The sequence below is a fragment of the Nylanderia fulva genome, unplaced genomic scaffold, assembly GCF_048542155.1.
Source record: "Nylanderia fulva isolate GAGA-0341 unplaced genomic scaffold, ASM4854215v1 Scaffold2, whole genome shotgun sequence".
Classification (NCBI taxonomy): Eukaryota; Metazoa; Arthropoda; class Insecta; order Hymenoptera; family Formicidae; genus Nylanderia; species Nylanderia fulva.
In genome coordinates, this window is record NW_028190263.1 from 6,864,118 (window position 1) to 6,885,497 (window position 21,380).

At 38.2% G+C, this 21,380-nt stretch overlaps 1 protein-coding gene across 1 annotated transcript in view; it reads left to right on the forward strand.

The window, feature by feature from the left end:
• The window catches only part of LOC114942845 (RNA-binding Fox protein 1), a 267,417-nt gene that overhangs the window by 24,869 nt on the left and 221,168 nt on the right, over nucleotides 1–21,380 (forward strand). Inside the window, exon 2 of the mRNA XM_029318296.2 lies at nucleotides 18,145–18,188. The gene's annotated coding sequence lies outside the window, so the exon portion shown is untranslated. The remainder of the gene's footprint in view (nucleotides 1–18,144; nucleotides 18,189–21,380) is intronic.

Consider the following 21,380-nt stretch of genomic DNA (forward strand, 5'->3'; position numbering starts at 1 on the left):
TTTCAATTACAATTAATTTCGCATAAAAACGCGGGTTTAAATATTTCTATACGCTATATCAGATTCCAAAGGTTGAAAAATAACATGACATTTGTACGACTTCCTCGGATTGTCCATCTTCGCCAGTTTATCGGTTCCTGCTCACGCCGGGAAACTACTTCGAAGTCTTATCCTCTCGTAGTAGGCGGGTCAATACTATCACTCAACAAAGGTATAGCGGGCCTCCCGAGTGAAGATGGAACGAACTCCCCTTGACGCGCAACTTTTTCATCCTGCAGACGGAGATCCCTTTGCAAGCAGTTAGGGCAGGAAACTATCGACTGGCTTTTCCTTGTCGATAGTTGGCGATCCGTAATTCTTGGACGCTCTTACATCACGGAACTTACGCGGTAGATACATAGATGGATCCTTATATTTGAGTGCACTTTGCCGTATGTCTTCACTATATATGAAGGAAGATCGATATTGCAGAATGAGAGAGAGAGAGAGTTATCGTGACTTTAATTACTTTTTATTTCATCACGTATATACTCGACGTGACGCGGAGAAGCGATTACTTTCGATAGTCGCGATAGATTTGTCATTTAGATACGCGCGTTAAAACTTTGACAGATTTTCCGAGGCATAGTTCTAGAGTAAAACCGACACGCTCGAACAAACGACAAGGATGCATTAGCTCTCGCGCATATCGTTCGCCGAACCGACGATTCTTCAGACCGTCCCTCGGGCGAGATTCATTTCCATTAAAAAGGGGAACAACCGCGGCGCCGTTCCTTCGCTATCGCTGATATTAATGGTGTGTAAGATAATGAGATTTTCGCCGTAATAATTGACACGTGCGCGAGAAGGGCCGACGAACTTGGAAATTAAATTTCTCCGGCGATCCGGAAAGGGCCGCCCGCAATCGAGCGTCGTGTCGATGTGAATGATAAGGGCGGACGGTTTCACGCCCTTGCAGCACTTACGTTATTACGGCGAAATCGGTTTTAGTAGTTTCGCCGTAATCGGCTTATCATTTTCCTTAATTTTCCGCTAGTTGGGAAGTTAACGGTAGCAATTGTGATAAACGGAGAAAGATATGTGAATATGCGCGTTTTATTGCAGCAACGCGATCTATTTTTCCATTTTTTTTTTTTTTATGTAACTCGATAATAAAATTACTTGTAGCTCTGTACTTATGTGTAACAAATCTAAGACAATTACTTAAAACATTAAATTAATTACACATTAATTAATCAAATAAATTGATACGTACACGCATCACGTTGTCATCTACACTTTTATTGACAAAAGCTAGCAATCTTTCGCGCAAATATTTAAAACAATTGAGAAGCATATCGAGTGTCGTATCCGGAGTTTTATACTCGTTGAAAGAGAAAAAAGAATATTGATATTATTATCTCAATTATTCGATATTGCATACGTTTTTTTGTCATTTTTATGTGTAACGTAATATCGCGATGCTTATAAGTGCTTTGTACGATTAACGCTTTGTGCAAGTTTTACGTCTACGTTCATTATATTACGTGTCGAATAATGTAAATCGTGAATGACATTCCACAAATTGAATCGCCCATAGACACGTAGTTAGACATTTCGACGAGCTTTTACCGTTTAGTCCGGCTTTATCGCTGACGTCTCCTTAGCTGTTGCCGTCGACCAATGAAAGCACAATTTAATGATTATGGTCCCATTAGCAGAGAGAAAGAGGAAGGACGTTAGACGTTGCAGAGAAGTCTGCATCTTCCGATTGTCGAACGGAGCAAAGCGGATAGAAAATTCCTTGCTAGGAAATTTATTGCTCGCGTACGACCGATACTCACTGATGATCGGTGGAGAGGAATTATACAGACTTCGATAAAGCGACAGCGTTTCTCTGGTGGCGGCGATAATCGAACTGCAGCTGCACCGACGGTATTAGCTGTCAGAACGTAAACTCGGCGAGTTAATGAGATTTCTCTCGATATTGAATTGTTAAATATATACTGCGCATGTGCGTGATAAAATAATTAGAATTATAAAAATATAAATATATCTTATTTTGGAAAAAACGCGACGGGAGAGAGAAATTATTTTATTATTATCTATTAAACTTTTTGATTACGATGTTGTGTAATTATCTGTAGTATAATAATGTATTTGTCCCCCGGCGAGTATCTAACTTTTTACGTGTTGTAAATAATAGTATATCATCGCGCTTCACATTTGCAATACATTATTAGAGTACTGTAATTAATTTACTGTAATTAGCAAAGTTTAATAGATAGACGGACGTTATTAGACTTTTAGAGAAATTTAAATCGAAGATAACATTTTGCTTCTTTTCTTTCGAATGTAAAATTTATTTCTATGAGTAGTACAAAATTAAACTTAATTTTTTTACTACTTTTTCAATCGCGTTTTGCTCTTTACAATTATTAAGGGTATAATCGTAACTTAGTACCGTCTATTTCACAGAGGCGTTTAAAATGCATAATGAGGTGTATATTACACGGTGTAATAGATCCTTAAAACAAAGTGCCTTCTTTTACGTTCGTGTTAATTGTTGTGCAAGTATGAACAAGTGAAAATAAATCCCTTTTTTCACACGTAACCTTTTTTTTATCTCTCTCTCTTTCAAAGATTAGTCGAACTCTCGTGAAGTGGCTCAATTTCCTGCTGGGAACATATCGGTAAAATAAGTCACAAGTTTTTTATATTGCGTATAGATCGTCCATTTCTTCGTGATGTCACATTATTGGCAATTTTTCAAACTTTGCTCGTCGCTCGAGAGAAACATTTATACCAAACATTTACGTAAATATAACGTTATTACCTTAACGAGATATAAATCGAGATGAAGCTTTTTTTACATCGCGCACTTCGATTTTTATTTTCTCACTGGTAAAATAATCGCGCTGAGTCTATTATCCTGAATTAAGTATATCGAAAACTTAAAACAACAGACATTTGACATAATAACGCAAATTGTATATAAGATGAGAAATTGTATTTTTTCTTATTTTTACGTAAACGCTTTTCAACTTTTGCACTATTATCAAATGTCGAGAATAATTGTACAGCAAAACCGCCAAATCTCTTTCCCAATAGAACATCTGACTTTGGACTTTGAGATGTGTTATACGAAGCAATTATTGCAAACGAAGAATGTCAGGCAAGATCAACGCGAATCTCCGCAGAACGTGACGAAATTGAGGCCGACGAGGCGAGCTTATCCAGAATTTAACATTTGACGTGAACCCAACCGGTCCGTATACGCGACTCATCCTTAATACGAACGGAGAGTAGCAGTCTCGCTCATCTTAATCTTTAATAAACGACGAAAATCCGGCGCTGAAAGGTGTACTTTTTTTTTTCGAGCAAGCGATCGCGAGTGCACACGATGCGATGCTCCAATGCGACGCGAAGAGAGCTACTCTCTCGTAAATCTTTTCCTCTGACGGATTCGAAATAATATTCTCAGGATCGCGCAAGTGAGTGAGTCCGACGCGGATTTCTCGGACCGAAGAAAGTCTCATCTCGGGGCCCGATCCTCCACACCCGGTCCTGCTCGACAGAGGTCTGTCGGTCTATCGTGCGAGATGCATAATACCACGATGTCTGAAAGCACAGAGAACGCCTCTATTCCCTCTCGACATAGAGGCGGCTTTGTGCATTCCCTTACTCCTGTGTTTCTCTCTTGACGACTACTCTCGTCTTCCGTCTCGGCTTCCGTATTGTGCGCGAGGCTTCGCATAAACCCCTGATTCGCGAATGGCCGACTCGATAAAAATAACCTGACGTTATCGGTCGAGAAGCTCGTCCAGGTATAACCCCGGGGGTGATTCATCCGCGCGTTCCGTCGAGATCCGAGATTTTTCCCCTCTTTTATTATCCGCGCGATTGGAATTTTGCAGAGACACACACGCGAATGGTTCTTATAAATATTAGGTACAGATGAAGAATCTATTATTTATATTATTTTTTTGTGCGCGCGTAATTTGTAAGTCCGCAAATGAATTGTTCAAATCAAATATTCTTTATAACAGCGAACAATGTTCGAATTGTTTTAATCTTTTTCTATAAAAGAGAGATACAATTATATCCAATTTTGGTCGATAAAATTCACCAGTTTTATTTGTTTTTCATGAAAATTGCTAGAAAAACAGCGCAATCGTTTGTATTAATTCTGGCAACAGTCAATCCTAGTTTTTTTTTTCTTTTCACGGTAACGTATGCATTGAAAAATCGCATGATAAGCTTATTTGCGCTAATTAAAAAAACTGTCCGACGCGGCCGTACTTTTCCAAGCGCAATGCAGATAAACGTTCGTTAATTCGGACAAAGAGTCGGACGTTGTTAACGATACCTCGGGTTTTGTAGGTAGGAATTTAATATGCGTACGCGACGGACATTTCCGCGAGTTGTTTTATCCGTCCGCGTATAACGCCGGCGTATGCATTTTGCAGCGACGTAATTATTTTTGCTTCTCTTCCAAATTACCGTCGATCTGTGTACGAGCGTGTATATATGTGTGCGTGTGTTGGCAAAAATATTTTCAAACGCGGGACGATAATGCAATTGGCTTTTTTCGAATTTCGTGTTTTGTGTGAGAAACACGATATTTTTGTAAATATTTCGTATCGTTCGACAAATAGCAATTTTGACATGCAATATCACTCATACTGAAATAGCAGCTTTTGTTAGCCGATATCAAAATACTCTGACTGGGACAGATGTACATTGATCCACTTAGTTAGTAAATCTTTGTCATTTCCCTTGGCGATCTCGGTGGAGATTAATCAATCGTACAAAGTGAAATGTCCGTCGCAATCGCAGGCAACATTTGAACTGTCAAATCGAGCTACATCTCTGATTAATTAATGTATATAGAAATCATGTATCTTTTGGAAAACTCTATTATTATATGTATATTATTTAAAGCATCAAATGTAAAAAAGAGGTATCTTGTTTGGCGATAGGTATATGTAACGAAGATTTTGCAAACAAATAACTAAAGAACACATTTCGTCAAGCAAATGTAAAAATAAATTTAAAGAGAAATGGAATTATTTGAAAACAATGATAATATATGGAACCGCATATATTGGGTGCATTATTTGAATAAAATAAATTTTTGAAGCGTGTAATAATGCGCATTTATAATAATCGCTTTAATAGAATGATTCGGAATTTTAATTGACGATAATTCATCTCTCAGACTGCGATTACGAAATAATTAGTATTCAATCGCGTGTATCTCGAATTGTATAATAGTTTAATTCTCAATCAGATTGCAATATTTGTATACATACGGAAAGTGTATCGCGCGCAACCCCTAACGTTCCACTGTACACTTGTAATATCTTGTTTCACGAGCATAATTGGAAATGAATACTTGATCGTTTAGATCGCGAAGTCTGCGGAACCGAGCGCTGCGCCATATTTCGACGAGAAGATTGAATTTCCGCCAAACTTGGCGCTTTCCCTCCCTTCTTCGAAGCTCATGAAGATTATAAAGTCGCGATCGAGTTCTCAAGCGAGAGACCCTCGTCAGAACTTGCATTTATACGTTTTGAAGTCTGTCAGGTTAACGTCATATCGTATCGCGTATAACGATTATCGCTTAAGTATCAACCGTACTTCTTCCAATATTCTTTCTCATATAACGACGTTATGAATTATTATTCGGCATTATTACGTTTTATCGCGATTATATCGTCGTTGACGTTATCCTCGTGGTAATCTTTTACATCGGTCTTACTGTATTTTTATTATTATCAGATCCATTATGCGTGCCTTCCGTGTTTCATTTCTCCGGAAATTAGTGATACGGCGTGTTATAGTCGACGCGGGAAAATTATTTTTATCGCAGAACCTGAATAATGTGAGATTTTGTGAGATATGTAAGCGCATCTTTTCTTTTGTTTTATTTCAAAAGTATATCCTAATATAGTGTACAATACAAAAGCGGTGCTGCTAGTTCTATATGAAACAATAATAATGTAATGGAAGATATATTGACAGAATTATCAATAATATTTAAAAATTTAACTAAGAATTTTGTTATTCTTTACTCTGATATTTATTTATGTAGAGATGTAGATTTATTATTTTTAAATATGATTTATGCTATACGTTCAATTCATATTTTCATTAAATTATATTATTAACCATATAGATATTAGTATTTAATTTTCTACTAATCCTTAGCTTAGATCGAACAAGTAAAAAATGGTGCATTTCTTTATTGTTCCAAATCGATTGCAGGACATTCACAATGCAGTTGGTTAAATTCAATTTACAGAGTACTTCGAGTTCGTTTGAAAGAGGCAGAAGCTATTATCTGCTTCACCCTTGACTTCCTTTGTTTCCTCTCTTTTTGCCGTATCTTGTATTGTGCACAGGATAGTTTATGACGTTATAAAAATCCGAAACGATGATTACTTTTGTTGGTCAAAAATTGTTCTTGGTGATTTTAAAATAGAACAATGTAGGTTATACTGACAATGACATTTATTAATATACATTGTACATAGACATCAGTTATAACGTAATATCGAAAAACAAAGCTAGAAACGCAAGGTATTGTTACAAATGTGGTAAAATGAAATTTGATTGCATCGAATAGTTTGACGTAAAAAAAAAAAAAAAAGTTGAAACCCTTTACAGTGCCGATAAAATCAGTCGATGACAAATAGTAATTCTGCGCGAAATGGGAACCGACAAATTATTTTCTTGTATATAAAAGAACCCATCAAAATTTATTCGCACATATTGTAAAATCTATAATCTAATATAATAATGTCACTTGTTTTTTTTCCCCAATATAACGCACATAAATTAATTTTGTTCGTTATTTACATATTAATTGCATGCTTTTTGTCAGTCACATCACGTGCTTGCATTCGGAGTTAATCGTCATTTCGCTAAAGGGGTTGTAGTTCGAATCCTCGCTCATTGTTCCGCCAAACGCAGGTTTATTACGTTCCCTTAACATGATCGCGGAAGTAAAAGAGGACGCTTTGCTGCAGTTGGCGGAAGGAAAAATCTGGCCTTCGCGAGTGGCGAATCCGTTCGCATCGCAAAAGACATCTCGGAGGGTCCATTAACCCTCCTGACGACGGACGGGAAAAATAAACAGACCAGAGAGTCTCTAGGATAAAACGGAAGGGAAAGAAAGGTAGGGGAAAGAGAGAGCGAGAAGGGGAGGGAAATAGAGGGAGGAAGAGGGAGAATCGAGGGTGGTGATGGCGTGTCTGGATATCGATCCTGGCTTCCGGGACGTTACCACCGTGCCCCAGCTTTCTACCCCATATACACTCGCTCTGTACACGTATCTATAAACACTCGGCGCACACATATGCGCGCATCCAGCACAGGTATGTCAGGAGTTACGTAGGAAAGCCGCGCGCACACACACATACACACACACACACACACACACACGCATACACGTCCTCGTTGAAAGACGCGCGGAGAACGTTCATGTGCGTGTCTGCGTCTGTGGTCTGCGAAGGCGCAGCATTACCGGAGAGCTTCTGGGAAAAGTCATTCCCTTTTTTAGGCTTTAGACATCCTCCTCTATGGCAGCCGTGAATTTCGCCGAAGCGTTGCGATCGAGTGAACTTTTCGATTATCGCGTGTCCTCGCGCGTCATAAATCGATCGAGCGATTTATTTTCGCGAGGGCGTGCTTCGTTCTTTGATGCTGCATTCCTCCCGAAACACATAAATGTAAATTGCGATAATATTTAAAACCGAGGAAATCGAATATCATGAATGTGTCGTGTGCGCACATATATCGATATGATATATATATATATATTTGATAAAATCTATCCCCGAACTTTTTATCTCACCATATATTTTTAACGTTGTCATATTTTAATAACTAATTCTAATAAAATCGTGTGCATGGTTATTAAGAAATTCAAATACCTGTAAAGGTTGTTTGCTATCGTCGCTAGTCGCATGACGCGTTTCGAAAAGTATAGCATGTCACTTGGCCATTTCGTACTTGTCCCAAAAACAGACTTTGAACATTCGCTACTATGTTTAACAAGTTGTACATACTGGTGACAGACGCCAGAGCCTTGTCATCCCAACGTTAGTTACTGCTGGACTGTTTCCTGACTGGAAACTTCTATCGGGTCGCTCGTCCGTGACACGGTTAAACGAAGTTTAACTATGAAGACGCTTTTCCGTGGACGTTTAATGCTAATTGCCCTCGGAGATATTCTGGTCGAGTTGAACAACGAAGATCAGGTTCCGGTCTCTCGCGATATTGTTTTCTTAATCGTATACCTTGACAGTCTTGTCCGATCCTTGACAAACGATAATTTGAAATTCAAGGATCCCTGTGTTGTGCATCCGTAAGCAGGGGAAAAAAAATTTGATATATTCAGCAAGTGTACGAGTTGTGCTAACTTTGTCAGAACTGTGCGAGTTTTGCAGTTTTAGGACCACAATTATTTTTCTAAGATACTTTGTTAAGCACAGAAAAAGAAATTAATTTGCAAAATATTTATTATGAATGATGCTTTCTAAATGCAATTAATTTTCCATTTCAAGCTCTTCATTTGTTCGAAGAGAATATTTTCATCGTAATAAAGCAGATGTTTTATACATTTTAAATTTTGATGAAAAAATATTAGACTAATGTATTGATGGTATACTTTGAGAAAACGTAATATCGACAGATGTTGATTATAGTTTTGAGATGAAGGAAATCGTTATTCAGAATGATTTCAGAATGATAGGAAAACTTTATGTATTAGAACGTCCTTGTGTGGTGGTTCACCAGAAGAAATCGTTTTCTGACAGAAACAAAGAGGAAGAGAGATAGGCAGACAGAAAGAGAAAACCGTATCATCGATTTGGCACTTTGCCAAAGGAGTGTACTTTAATATCGCGTGACACTGAACGCTATATATATGAGCCAGGGAGAGAAAAGAGAGGAGAACATTGGGAATACGTTGTCGTCGTGACGGGAGAATTTCTCAGATAGTGACTGCGTGTATATCCCGTTCAAATATTACCCTCACTATCGACGATGCGCGTTGACACTTGTTCGATCAATCGATGAAACCCGTCGTCGACAAATCATAGTTAATATATTCATAGAATATATTACTTAGGCACGAGGGTGTTGCAAACTGGAAGTGTCAGATGCATTTATACGCGAACGTTTGCCAAGAGCGAGTTCCGTGACGTGTCGAGAACAGAAATAGTCACGATCGTGGAAAATAATATCTTATTTAGAAAAGAAAAAAAAACTTAGGATATCGATTGGAGAATATTGCGCGAAAGAATTTCTTCTACACTACTTTTCCATTTTAATAAAGGGGACTTGATATTGTTTTTGAAGCACGGAGTATTGATTTTACTCTGTATTAATTCTGACACTGTACAAAGATAATTTCGTGTCGAGTCTTCGTGGGCTCTGTGTGCAGGGATGATTGGATAATTTATTTAATTAATTCTAAATATTATTCGAAAACACGCGGCCGGATTTGCTGCTGCGAGTAATCAAGTTACGTTGACGTGCCATTACGCGACGTTGCTGCGAGCAACAACAACAACAGAGAAAGAGACAGAATTGTGTTATGGGATATATATTAGTGTGGAATAACGCGGTGACTAATTTCGAATAGTTTCTGTCTTTCCACTCTCCAGTTTCGGTTCCTCGATACGACAAGGCGCATGCCATCGCACACGTTCTCGTGGGACGATATACTAGTGAAGAGAAGTAATCAATATTCTATGCTTATTTGCAAGCGAACGAGCGAGTTCCTCTCCTGAACTTTGCCAAGTCATTTAAAAATAAATGGAAACATAATTGGCGCGCTCTTTCCCTGCAACAATTTAGATAACGTCCTTATGTCCCGCGAATACATTTCTATGTAGAAATGTTTCTACGAAATCGGATTATGTAAAAGTGGTCGATGTGTAGAATACGTTATCTCTCGGAGAGCACGATTTAATCTACATATTATAATGATAATATCACGAATTGTGCATGAGTCGAGAAATAACATGATAACCATAATGCTTAATCGGACAGACGTACATGTTTTCGAAATTAGAAGAAATATAGATAACTTAAACTTGTTCAGTGAAATCATATAAAAGAGAAACTTTACAAAATATAAAGTATAGTTTTATATTTTATAAAAATTTTAATTACTACTAGTTATTTTTCAGATCTTATATATTTATGCTTGCAACTGTGTGTGCAGTTTCAAATTAATCAAAATATATTATTTCATCTTTGCATTTATCTCAATTATTTTATTTTCAATTTTGTTATGACATTCTATTTTGACAACCGAACAATGATTGAATTAATTAATCGTTATTTGGATGAATGAAATAATAAATGAGAATTATCACGCTTATAATAGTCGCGCGCGTGCGCTTTATCGAAAGGGAAATTTACAATTGACAATGCGCATTTATCGCTTGAATTGTACTAATTACTTGCCACGTTAGTTCTGTCTTCTTAAGTAGAAGTTTGCGTGCCACGTCTCTTCACTCGTGTAGCTCGGTTTCGGAAACTTGTGCACGGCAAAAGTTTCAAGTTTCGTGAGAAGTTTCACCTCCTTCGGCCCCGCAGGATACGCAACTTATATGCGCTAAATTTGCAACAATGTTCGTGTGAATTTCCACCTATATAGGCCTATATACCGCTTCGCCACAAGAGTTACGGACGTGCTCGAAGGACGCCAGATTTATGGCAGGTTGAAGGAAGATTGTCGAGCTCTTTGTGCCAAGACCGTTCTTGCAGTTGCATTGATCTTAACTTTCCGTGTATATATTGTGTATATATATATACGTTCTACGTAAATACAAGCGCTCTCGAGAGAGCTACTTGTCAAATGTTATCTACATAAGGTAGACGGAGATGAATGACGATAAAGATGTATGACGCTTTAGGAGTCTCATTTATAATGGAGATTTAAATGTAAATGGTCTCTTTAGATTTTCTAAAGATGTACATCGTGTCTATACAAGCATATTTCATTTAAATTCAAGTAGTAAATTGAAGATATAATGGATTATACATTTTATCTTACATTGTATCTTTTCACAAAATATACATAACATTTTTATAATTTATACACAAAATATTTCAACATTATTCAATTTCTTATTTTACAGATATTTTAGATGTCCTTTTAATTTCCCCTTAAATTCGAATTATGGTTCTCGGTGTCTCTCGTTGGATCTTGAGAGATTCACCTCGCGCGTTTCTCGCATTTCACAATGCTCTTACGTCGACAATTTCGAAACAGAAATGTTTCTACCGACGCGACAAATAAGCTCTGTGCGTTAAACACGCAATTTCTCGTCTTCTTTAATGTTAACAGGCTATCATCTTCTTCGATCTCTCTGATCTCGGCGTGCTTCACTTCTCGAGCGCTTTCCAATTTTCCGTCTCTCGTGCCTGATTGAAGACCACCTCTCTTTCTCTGTCCCTCTCACATCTCTTCGTGTCGCGATCGATTAATCGAAGGAGCAGTGATAAGAGAGGACATAGACGGCAGGCGGTCTTTCTCATCTCTTTCTTTTCTGGCTCGTTGCCAAAAACGAAAAGTTTTGCGGTCACGGTGCACCGCTGCGGAAATTTTCGGGACGCGAATCGTACCGCAACATCCAAACTTTTCGCATACCTTTGGGTGTCGTTAATTCCGGGAATTTCGTGACCGCGCGTGTACATTCGCAATTTACGTATTGCCAGTTTTAATGGCAAGCGAAGATGAGTGTGAACATGTATGTTTCGCGAAAGCGCAATTGAAAATTATTGTACGAGATAGCTTCTCCTCGAAGAGAAAAGCGTTTAATGTTTATTATGAATTAGCTTTAAACGCGCGATTCTCTCGGGGCGCATCTTCGATTTTACGAGGCAACATTGCCGCAGGTGCGTAAACACGTGACGTATGTCGATGTTTAAACGTGCTCTGTTATTAAATCGTTTCACTTCTGTAATTAATAAGCGAGTGAGAATCATTTGTTTCGGAAATTATTTTCAATCACACGTGATTTATACGGACACAATTGTTTTTGTCGGATTAATGTTCTCGTTAATATGTGTCATTTAATAATGTAGAATCAGGTAAATTTATGTCATATGTAGTAAAGACTGCACATTAAACGCAACTTCATTAATCACTCGAAATACAAATTGCGCTCAAGTAATATATACAATTTTTATATGCAGGATAAGATAGACGACATTTACTCTCTTTACAATTAAGCAAGAATATACGTAATTATCAAATTGAAACACATAATTATACATATATCTCTGTGAAGTTAATATTCCATTTTCAGAATTTTAGTATAATTGATATTCTGAAGTGATGTCTTTTCTGAACTCTGGCTCTTTTCCAAAGAGTTTTAAATATATGTTTCAAAAGAGCTCTAGTGGTTAAATATAATAAAAAAAAAGAGGAAAGACCCGAGGAGAGATATGAAGAGTGCCAACTTCATCATTTCCTTCAAAAAAAAAAAAAAAAAAGCGGTAATAACTTTTTCATTTCTTAATGAGGACCGATTTGAGTAATTAAGAGAAACGTCTCGAAGTACTTTAATTCGCAAGAAAAAAATGTCGGATTTCGTTCGAAGACGAATTTGAACCTTTCACGTCGACGTTAGAAGCGAATGAAACGCAGCTTGCGCGAGCATTATCGCGATTCACACCGCGTTTACGCTTCGAGCTGCGAATTCCGCGCAACTGTGTGCTGGCCGAATTTGCAGGTTCCATTATAAAGTTCTGTCCGCCTGCCGTGTGACAAGCAACGCGGCGACTTAATTCGCTCGCCCGTCCACTTTCGCGGGCACTGTTGCGCGCCGAGCTCAATTTCACGGCGCGACGAGCCATCGTCGCAGGGCGAAACGAAACGTGACCCAGTTAAATTTCTCGTCCTCGTGTTACCCCCGGAGTCACGTGAGCGATGGCGCGCAGTGTGGTGCCTTTCCGACAAAATCTGAATAATGTCGGAAGCTTGAAAAAACTATCCAAATTGCGACAAGACACGTTTAAAAATATATATGTACGTCGTCTTGTGCGATATAAATTTAGAAGTAGAGAGAAGCATCAATTTTAAATTGCTAAATAAATTTCTTCCAACTTATATATATATATATATATATATATATAAATGAAATATTTAATTAATGTTATGAAATTAAAAAATGATTAAAGCTTTGATCGTAAAGTCTCTCTTAGGAATCACTGTGGTTGATGCGCAATTATTAAAGGTTGCTGACGGGTGGAAAGAGGAGTAGGAAGTGACTAAAGAGTGCTCGCTTGTGTCGGTGGAACGTTCCTTAATTAAGTTGTCCCGATGTGGAACCGACTCGTCCTTGCCGGTTCTTCGTGGCCTTGATGCAAAATCGATGATATCGCGAGCGGCTTTTCCCTTGCCTGAAAGCTCGCGATCACGAAGTACTACTATCACCGACCTGACGTTGGTTCGATAAAAAGTTTGTCGAAGCAGATATTGGGGAGCAGATTGACACATCCGGACGAAAATATTCGGAATTCATATATTCAGGATGGATCTGTAATATACGGGATTTTGTGTAGTTTCGTGCTTCTCCGTACCTATATAGAGTCCTTGGCTGGCTTACTCTTAGCGAAAGTTTCGTCGAGCGAAAAACTTTCTTATCGTAATTTTTTAATATTCCTTTTTAGACAACGAAATTAAAAAATATTACCTTAAAATAAATTAATAAAAATTTATTTATGTAAAATGATATAGAATTAATAACTTTAGATTCATGCCTCGAGATTATTATTTACTATATGTTATTAGTATATAATACTTATGCAATATATGCGATAAAATTCATAGATATCTAAAAAATATTTCTCTGTAAATTAATATCGTTCGATTCAAGCATGTGATTTCTGCCAATATTTATTAAATGCTAAATTAAACATCACGTTACTAGTATATATGACTCTATAAAACGTATCGCTCGTATAAAACAAAGGTTCGTTCTATTTGAAAGCAAAAATTGAGATATGTGACTGTTATAAAAATTAAATTTTGTATCGTAACGTTTTTAATTTAAACCTAGCACATAGTAGGTATTGACCGCCGCGAAAACTAGTGGTCCTAAAAAAAATTTGCCTCGTTTTTTCAACACCGATATTTTCGGTAATAATATTTTCAATAACGGCGGAACTCTCGTGGCATTCGTAATCCTTTGATGATCGATCTTTTCGCCGGGAGAGATAATGCAGTTTTCTTAATTCCGTGAAGATTACTGGTCGGTGAGAGGGTGCCGAGAGGGATAGAATTAAGCAAATCGCGGAATGGAAATTATTCGAACGGAGGCGAGCAGAGCAGCGGCAGCCCAGCATCTGCTCCCAGTAGGTTAGACTGGGATGAAAATTCCGCAGTGGCAATAATTCGTGTCCGCGCGGCGTCGGATGGCTTTTGCCGTCGGATTCTTCGATAAAAATTCCGGGAAAGCCAGCATCGGGAGCGGTGGCAATTTCATTCCTGACACGGCGGTATATGTCGTCGCACGTTTGACCCGTTAAACCGGTGGTGACCGTCGTTCGGTGGAGAAGGTAGACCGCGGAAAAATGAAATTATTCCCTCCGTCTTCGCGATGTGAAATAGGAGCAAGAACAATAGCCGAGCGCGTATATACGGTTCCGTTCTTCTAGAAATTGTTCAATTGACGTGATCTTAAAATGAAAAAATTACTCGCGTTGTTGGAGGATACCTACTGTATGATGGTCGCGTTTCTTCGAGTTCTTCGGGGAAGAAACACGTTTCGCGCGAACGTTAAAACGAGAAAAGAGAGAAATCGATCTTCAATTTCCTACGACAAACGCTATAGAAATCGTCGGACGTTTATCTTAACGAGTTCAAAGCTCCGCGTCGAGATTCTTAATCTGCGCTCCTCTCTGTGTCGATTTTTTTTCTTTCTTTTTTTTATCAATTATCATTTGATTCAATCCGTATCTTTGAGCTTTGTTATTACGCGCGAAATAAAAGGACAGTTTTTTTGTTTCGCCGAAAAATCGCGCCGATAAATTCCGGCAACTCGTTCCGGCGTGGCGCCGTTATTCAAGCCCGTTTTCGCCTGCAAATATATATCGCGTTGTTCCGGACGCCGCTTATATACTCGGCCATTTTTTTTCCAGCGGCCAGTTTTCAGCTCTGGACCCCTCGTCTGACACTTTTAAGCCTAACAGGTGGCAGATTATCGAACCTTTCCGACAGAGGAAAAAATATGCTCGCTTTCCGCGGATTCGCTGTTTTTCTTTTTTCATTTTTTTATTTTTGTTTCTCAATCCGCGTGTTCCAGAATTTTCGTCCACTCCACATAGGCATATGGTGTCGTTTGCATGCGAATCATCGATATCCCGCATACCGGGTGGTACCGGCTATTACAATGGCTAACCGTGATTCGGATAAAAATTTTTCGATTAATCCCTAGTCCGCGTCATTCCTTTTCGCTTTGTTTGGATCGAATCATTGAAGATTTTAAATGCCCCAGTTTTCTCGTTTCAGAAAATAAAAGGAGAGTTACGTCACGAGCATCTCATTTTAATAATCACGCTGATAAGTACTTTGTTCACCGACAATTTCTACGCAAACGCTAATATTTTACGGTTTTATTCCGTAAATAAAAAAAAAAAAAACGGTGCACTTTTATTTCACGATGTACATACATATATATTTAAACTGCTTAATGGAAAGACTTGTTGCGCGCGTCTTTTATGAAACAGCGAAACGGACAGTTTTCCGTAAATATTTTTTTTACTGCTCTCTCGCGTAAATTTAATAATATTTAACCTGAAAAAAAAAATCGGCCGTTAGATATATTCGCGTGGAATGTTCAAAATAGCAATATGAAATTACGAGCGATCGTCGCGTTCGTCCGGGTGTGTGTAAAGGCGTATGCATGCGGGTATTTTTGAGCTGTACACGGAAATGGAAATGCCTGTGCGATGCCACACGGCTGTTTCGCATGCGAAATATCCGAATTGAACGCGGACAGCCTCTCTGGTTCCCATCCTCTCTATACCCAGCCGCGAAAAATCAATTTATTTTGTTGCAGTTCGATCGAACACGTTTTTCTCTTATGAAATTTCCACCCGTCGTCGGCAAAAGATTTATACGATGGCGCGAGAATCATCGAACGGTTTTGTCATACAAATTGAGACCCGATACCTGACTAAGTTCGAATGTAATCTGACGAATGGCGCTATTGCGCTAACGAGGGCACCGCGACTGTCTTCGGAGATTTATTAACACGTCGTTTATTTTTCAATTTGGCAGACTGAAAAGCGGTATAGAATATATATATGCGAAGATTATTCAATATATGTATATTACGAAATTTGCTCAATTTTGTGTAGGAATTTTGTAGATTTTTTCTAGATTAATTTCGATGTCGTAAACTTTTTTTATATAATTTTATATGTTTTTATATGTAAAAATTATTTTTTTAGTCAAAATTTTCTGTACGCGGATATCTTTCGATACTGTTTGAAAATTCATATTTTTAACTGAATATAATTTAATAATCTGAAAAAAATGCAAAATATTTATTTATTTATAAGGTAAAATATATTCTCTTGTTTTTTTTTTTGTATTCTTTTTTTGCATCGTTTGAGAACGCGGTATCTTGAAAATCGATGTCGAAATTTGTTGTCTCTCGAAACAGCATATACATCTGCATTTTACGATGTTTTTACGTCAAAGTTTTGTGCGCGCACACGAAGCGTACGATCCCGGTTTTCCGGATTTAATAAATGATGTCACGTGGGGAACCAACAGGAATTAACTGAAACGAAATACGACGAGAAAGGATTAACGACGGAACAAAACCGTGGTAATCCTGAATCCTCTAGCGCGTTACCGGATTGGTCATAGAAATTTATTTTCACATTTCCTCCGGGGTGCTTTCTCTTTCTCTCGCGGTGAAATTTTTAGCACCATTTCAGAAAAATGTTGCGCACTTTACTGTCTTCGTTGCCCAAGAGAGAACACGATAAACAAGATTTTATTCATACAAATAATACATTATCTTTCTGTGTTTGTAAAACGCGACAGTACGATGTTGCAACTTTGATCATTGAAGATGACAATTTTTTTTAAATATCTATTTTTTTAATAAACAATTTAAACGATTAAAAAATCAAGCTAATTATAATTTAAGATTGATGACAGTAACATTTTGATATTTGCATGTGCTTTGAATTTACAGTACGTTCTTAATAATTAACGAGAGATGCGATATTATTCAGAGCAGAGTGTACTAGCTTTGAATAATTTTGTTTCGGTTCTAATTTCACGACATATCGCGCATTCGAAATCAAGTAAAACTAAAACGCGGTCCTTCCAATAACAGCGACGACGGGAATTTAATTTTAGCACTGGCTATAGTTACGCGAGAAGCATGTCCTTCGCATTCCAGCACTCAATTAAACTGTTGCAACGTGTCTGTGGGAACTTTTCGTTTCGCGGATACATCAGAGTTTTGTTTCTCGTGCTTTTGCTTCACTATGAGACACGAAGATGTCCTCTGTACTAATGTACGTTCGTTGTCATGAAAACCGGCTTAGCTGATATATACGGTAATCCAACACGAGCCTGCACCGCTGCCATTCTTCATTATTTCGCAACTTTGTTATCTCTCTTAATTTTAGATCTACATAGTATTTGTTTCGAATAAAAGCTCGCGTTCGCGAAACTGTCGGTGATAAATTTGAATTTAATAATTGACGCGCGTTCGGAAGATAAATTGTAATGTGTTGCGACGGCGTGAATAAATAATATGAAATAAATTGAAAACAAAAATTTATTTGAAGAGAAAGGAACACGGAAAACACATGAAAACTTTTCTCTTTATCGTATTTTTTGCACCTGAAATTCTTTCTCTTCCTCCCCTCTTTTTTTTAGAAAAGCTTTACAATTGCGAAACATGTTTCACAGTTCGTCATTTATGGATCTGTTTATTGTTTGAATGCAGCACTTTATTACATTCCATGGTACACTGTGCCGGCACATTGGAGCTTTTAGGAAACAATAGCTAATTATTCGCTCAGCTAAAGTCGAAGTTAGTTACAATTACGCGACCAACTCTGGCGGTACTAATAATAACAGCATACATCTGTATTGTGTTTCAGATTCGTGCCAACCTCGTCCAGTTTGACTTTCGCCCCCTCGTTAGGTGAGTGATGTTAACATCCTTCGTGAAAACGGATTTGAGCGAAATATATCTCGCAGTTTATAGGATATATCAAGGTACCATGCATAATTATATGTATATATTGTTGAAGTTTTGAGAATTTTCGTGCGCATCGGCCTTACAGACTCGACCTTCGTATTGAAAAGATTTCTGGGAACTGAGAAATTTGTGGAATATTATTTTAGACGAGTCTCATTAAACGAGTAAATTTTGGCGCGAAAATGCTTGAAATGTTAGTAACACAAAATGCATTCGCGGTGCGAAGGCAATGCGAGCTTGACGGAAAACATCGAGAACGGTGAGAAAGAAATCGTTAAGGGAAATGTAAAGTCGTCACTTATTTTCGTGCATGGTAGAAAAATGTGGCTCTCGTGTACAAATGTACGCGGTTTATGAAAAAAAGGAGGAAAAAATATGTGTTCAAATCGAGCATGTTTTTTTAAATTTAATATAATCTATTTACATGAATTTTTAAGAATCATTTTTATAAAACGATAAAAATCATACTCGAAGTGTGACAGTAAATATTATATCAAATATATATTTTTGATTCGTTTAAAAGCTCCATTATTAATATCGAATCTTGACGCGTTGCTTTCTTTCGTACATTTAATTCAAAATCTTTTTCATCCCGCATTTATATGAAATATGATAAGAGAGTCTGAAATTTACATTTTACACAAACACAATGCTGTAGAAAGCTGTCGATACCTATTATAAAGCATTCGACATTATTGGGAAGTAAATTTTTCTTTCCTTCGCGCGACATCGAAGCCAAGTATAACGAACGCGTAGAATTGTTTCGCAAAGAAGGGCAGCGCGGCTCAGAAAGAAAAGCTGCTGCAACGAGAAATCGCGAGTACGTCGTTCAAGCTCTGTCGCGTATCAGAGACGACACACGTGTGCGTTTCCGACAAAACTGCGCGAAAAGGGTGAGTAACAGCGCCTCTCTCGCTAGGCTAAGAGAGAGAGAGAGGGATAGGGCGAAAAAAGCGAGGGATGATAAAACGTTGGTGACGAATGGAAAATGCACTCAACTCTCCCGATTCAACCGGCCACGGCGGTAACATAGCACTTTTCATCCCGCGATCAATGCATGGCTGCTGCCGCCGCGAAAGTGCGACAAGGAGGATCGGCCGGAGAAGCTCGAGGGAGAGAAAGAGAGAGTGAAGAAAGGTGGGTGGACGTGCACCATCTTGCACTCTGTTCCGCGGCACTTCTGCGTCGTCGCCTTCGCGTCTCGTGCTCGATGTCTTTTCTTTCTTCGCCTTCCTTCCTTCCTTCCTTTCTTTTCTGCCACGCCTCTCTTTCTCTTTCCCTCGAGGGCGAACTCCCGGCGATGAATCCAAAAGTGTCGAGAGAGCCAGGACTCGAAATGTTGCGAGCTTACACGCATCGTCGGTTACGAAGGGAAAACGAGATTCATTCTGTCTTGTAAAGGCAGTACAGTTTCTGTACAGCCGTTTTCTCGAAATGTCAACGTTTCGTTTCGCCGGAGAACGCTTTTGTTACGAAATCCCGACGCGTTTGTGCGATTCTACGAACCATGCAATGGCTTTTGCATCCTCATTGTAATCGATCTAACGAGGAAAATTGTTCCTTGCACACGTCCGTTTCACGATATTCCTTCGATGATATGGAAGCACATACGATCTTGTAATAATCGCATGGCGATGCCATTTTTATTTATTGTTGTTCGAATCGGTCTGGCAAAATGAAGCTGAGTCCGAGATTCGCTTCGCTCTTTCTGCAACTCTTTTAATATGAGGGCATTATTACGGTCATTGACACGAAGAGCGGTCTTCTGCCTTATGAAATGTTTCGTTGTAATTACGAAAAAATGCTCGAAGCAATATTATTCTCTTTAAATGGAACAGTTTCCTATTTAATCTAAGTGCTCTGGCCTGCCTTGATGTCGCGATCATTAATACAAAAGACGAGTCTATAGAATTTCTTATTACTCGACAATTCTACAGTTCTGTGATAAATTATAACGGTTTAATTAAATTTTTTTTCACGCCGCAGAAAATGTACGACCGCGTTTCACTCTTCGTATAAAAAGATCGAAGTTCCGTAATGTTTATTAATTCAGGCGCATTTTGCACCTTTTAGTTTGCATACGGGTCACGAAAACGATAGGTCTGACCTGGAATAGCGCCATAAAGCGAAGTATGACATTTCCGCTGAATCGAGAATACGTTATCGAGAGTCGCGTCTGTTACTCGCGTTACTTGCAAACTTCGTGCCCTCCCTCGGGCGATGTTAAAGCTCCAGTTTAACCGACGGGGGTGTGTTCGCGGAAACAAACCGTAACCGAGGCTTTATATGGGGATGGTAGCTGAGATCCTCTCTCAGCCATCGATCCGCTCCCAATGCATGAAATTAAGACGCCCCGTGACGTTATAGACACGTGACTTCACTGTGCGTTGCATTGTCAGGGTATTATAGTCGGGAGATCCGCAATGCAGACTTCGCGTCACTTGGCTGAAATTGTTATACGGGCTGCCTTTACACGGATAATGGAGAAAATAAATTACGATTATAATCCGCTTTTTTTTTTTTTTTTTACTTTTTTCGCGTAAATTTAAATTCGAAGGCACGATCTTATATACAGGTCAGGACACTCATTAAAATGAAGGGTATAAAAAAATGTAACCAATATGGCGGCCAACTCAGGCCTATTATATAATATATAATATATTTATTATAATATATTTCCATATTTTTAAATCATTTAATACAAACTATTTTTAATATTTTATATTTATTCCGACGGTTTTTTAACCGTGTTTATTTTTAACATTTTTTCCATTGTGCACAAACTCTAACTGTCAAATAAAAAAATCTGCGCTAGCGCACATTGAATAAATCGGCCAGTCACATTAGTTACATTTTGTTACGCTTGACAGCATGTAGCACTTTTATATCAAGTGTCCTGACCTGTATACTAATAAGACCGTGATCAAGAAAGACGCGTATTTTCCAGAATCTCGATAACAAAGTTAAAAATTGGAGAACCTATTTTGAATATCTAGCGAACATCTCAGAAAACTCTACATTTCTTACAACCGAATGTTCTTTTATTCCGTATCGATCTTTTAAATCTAAAAAAACGAGCACCCATTGTTACAAATTTCGGGCGAATGCAAAACTTGAAAAATGAACTAATAGCGA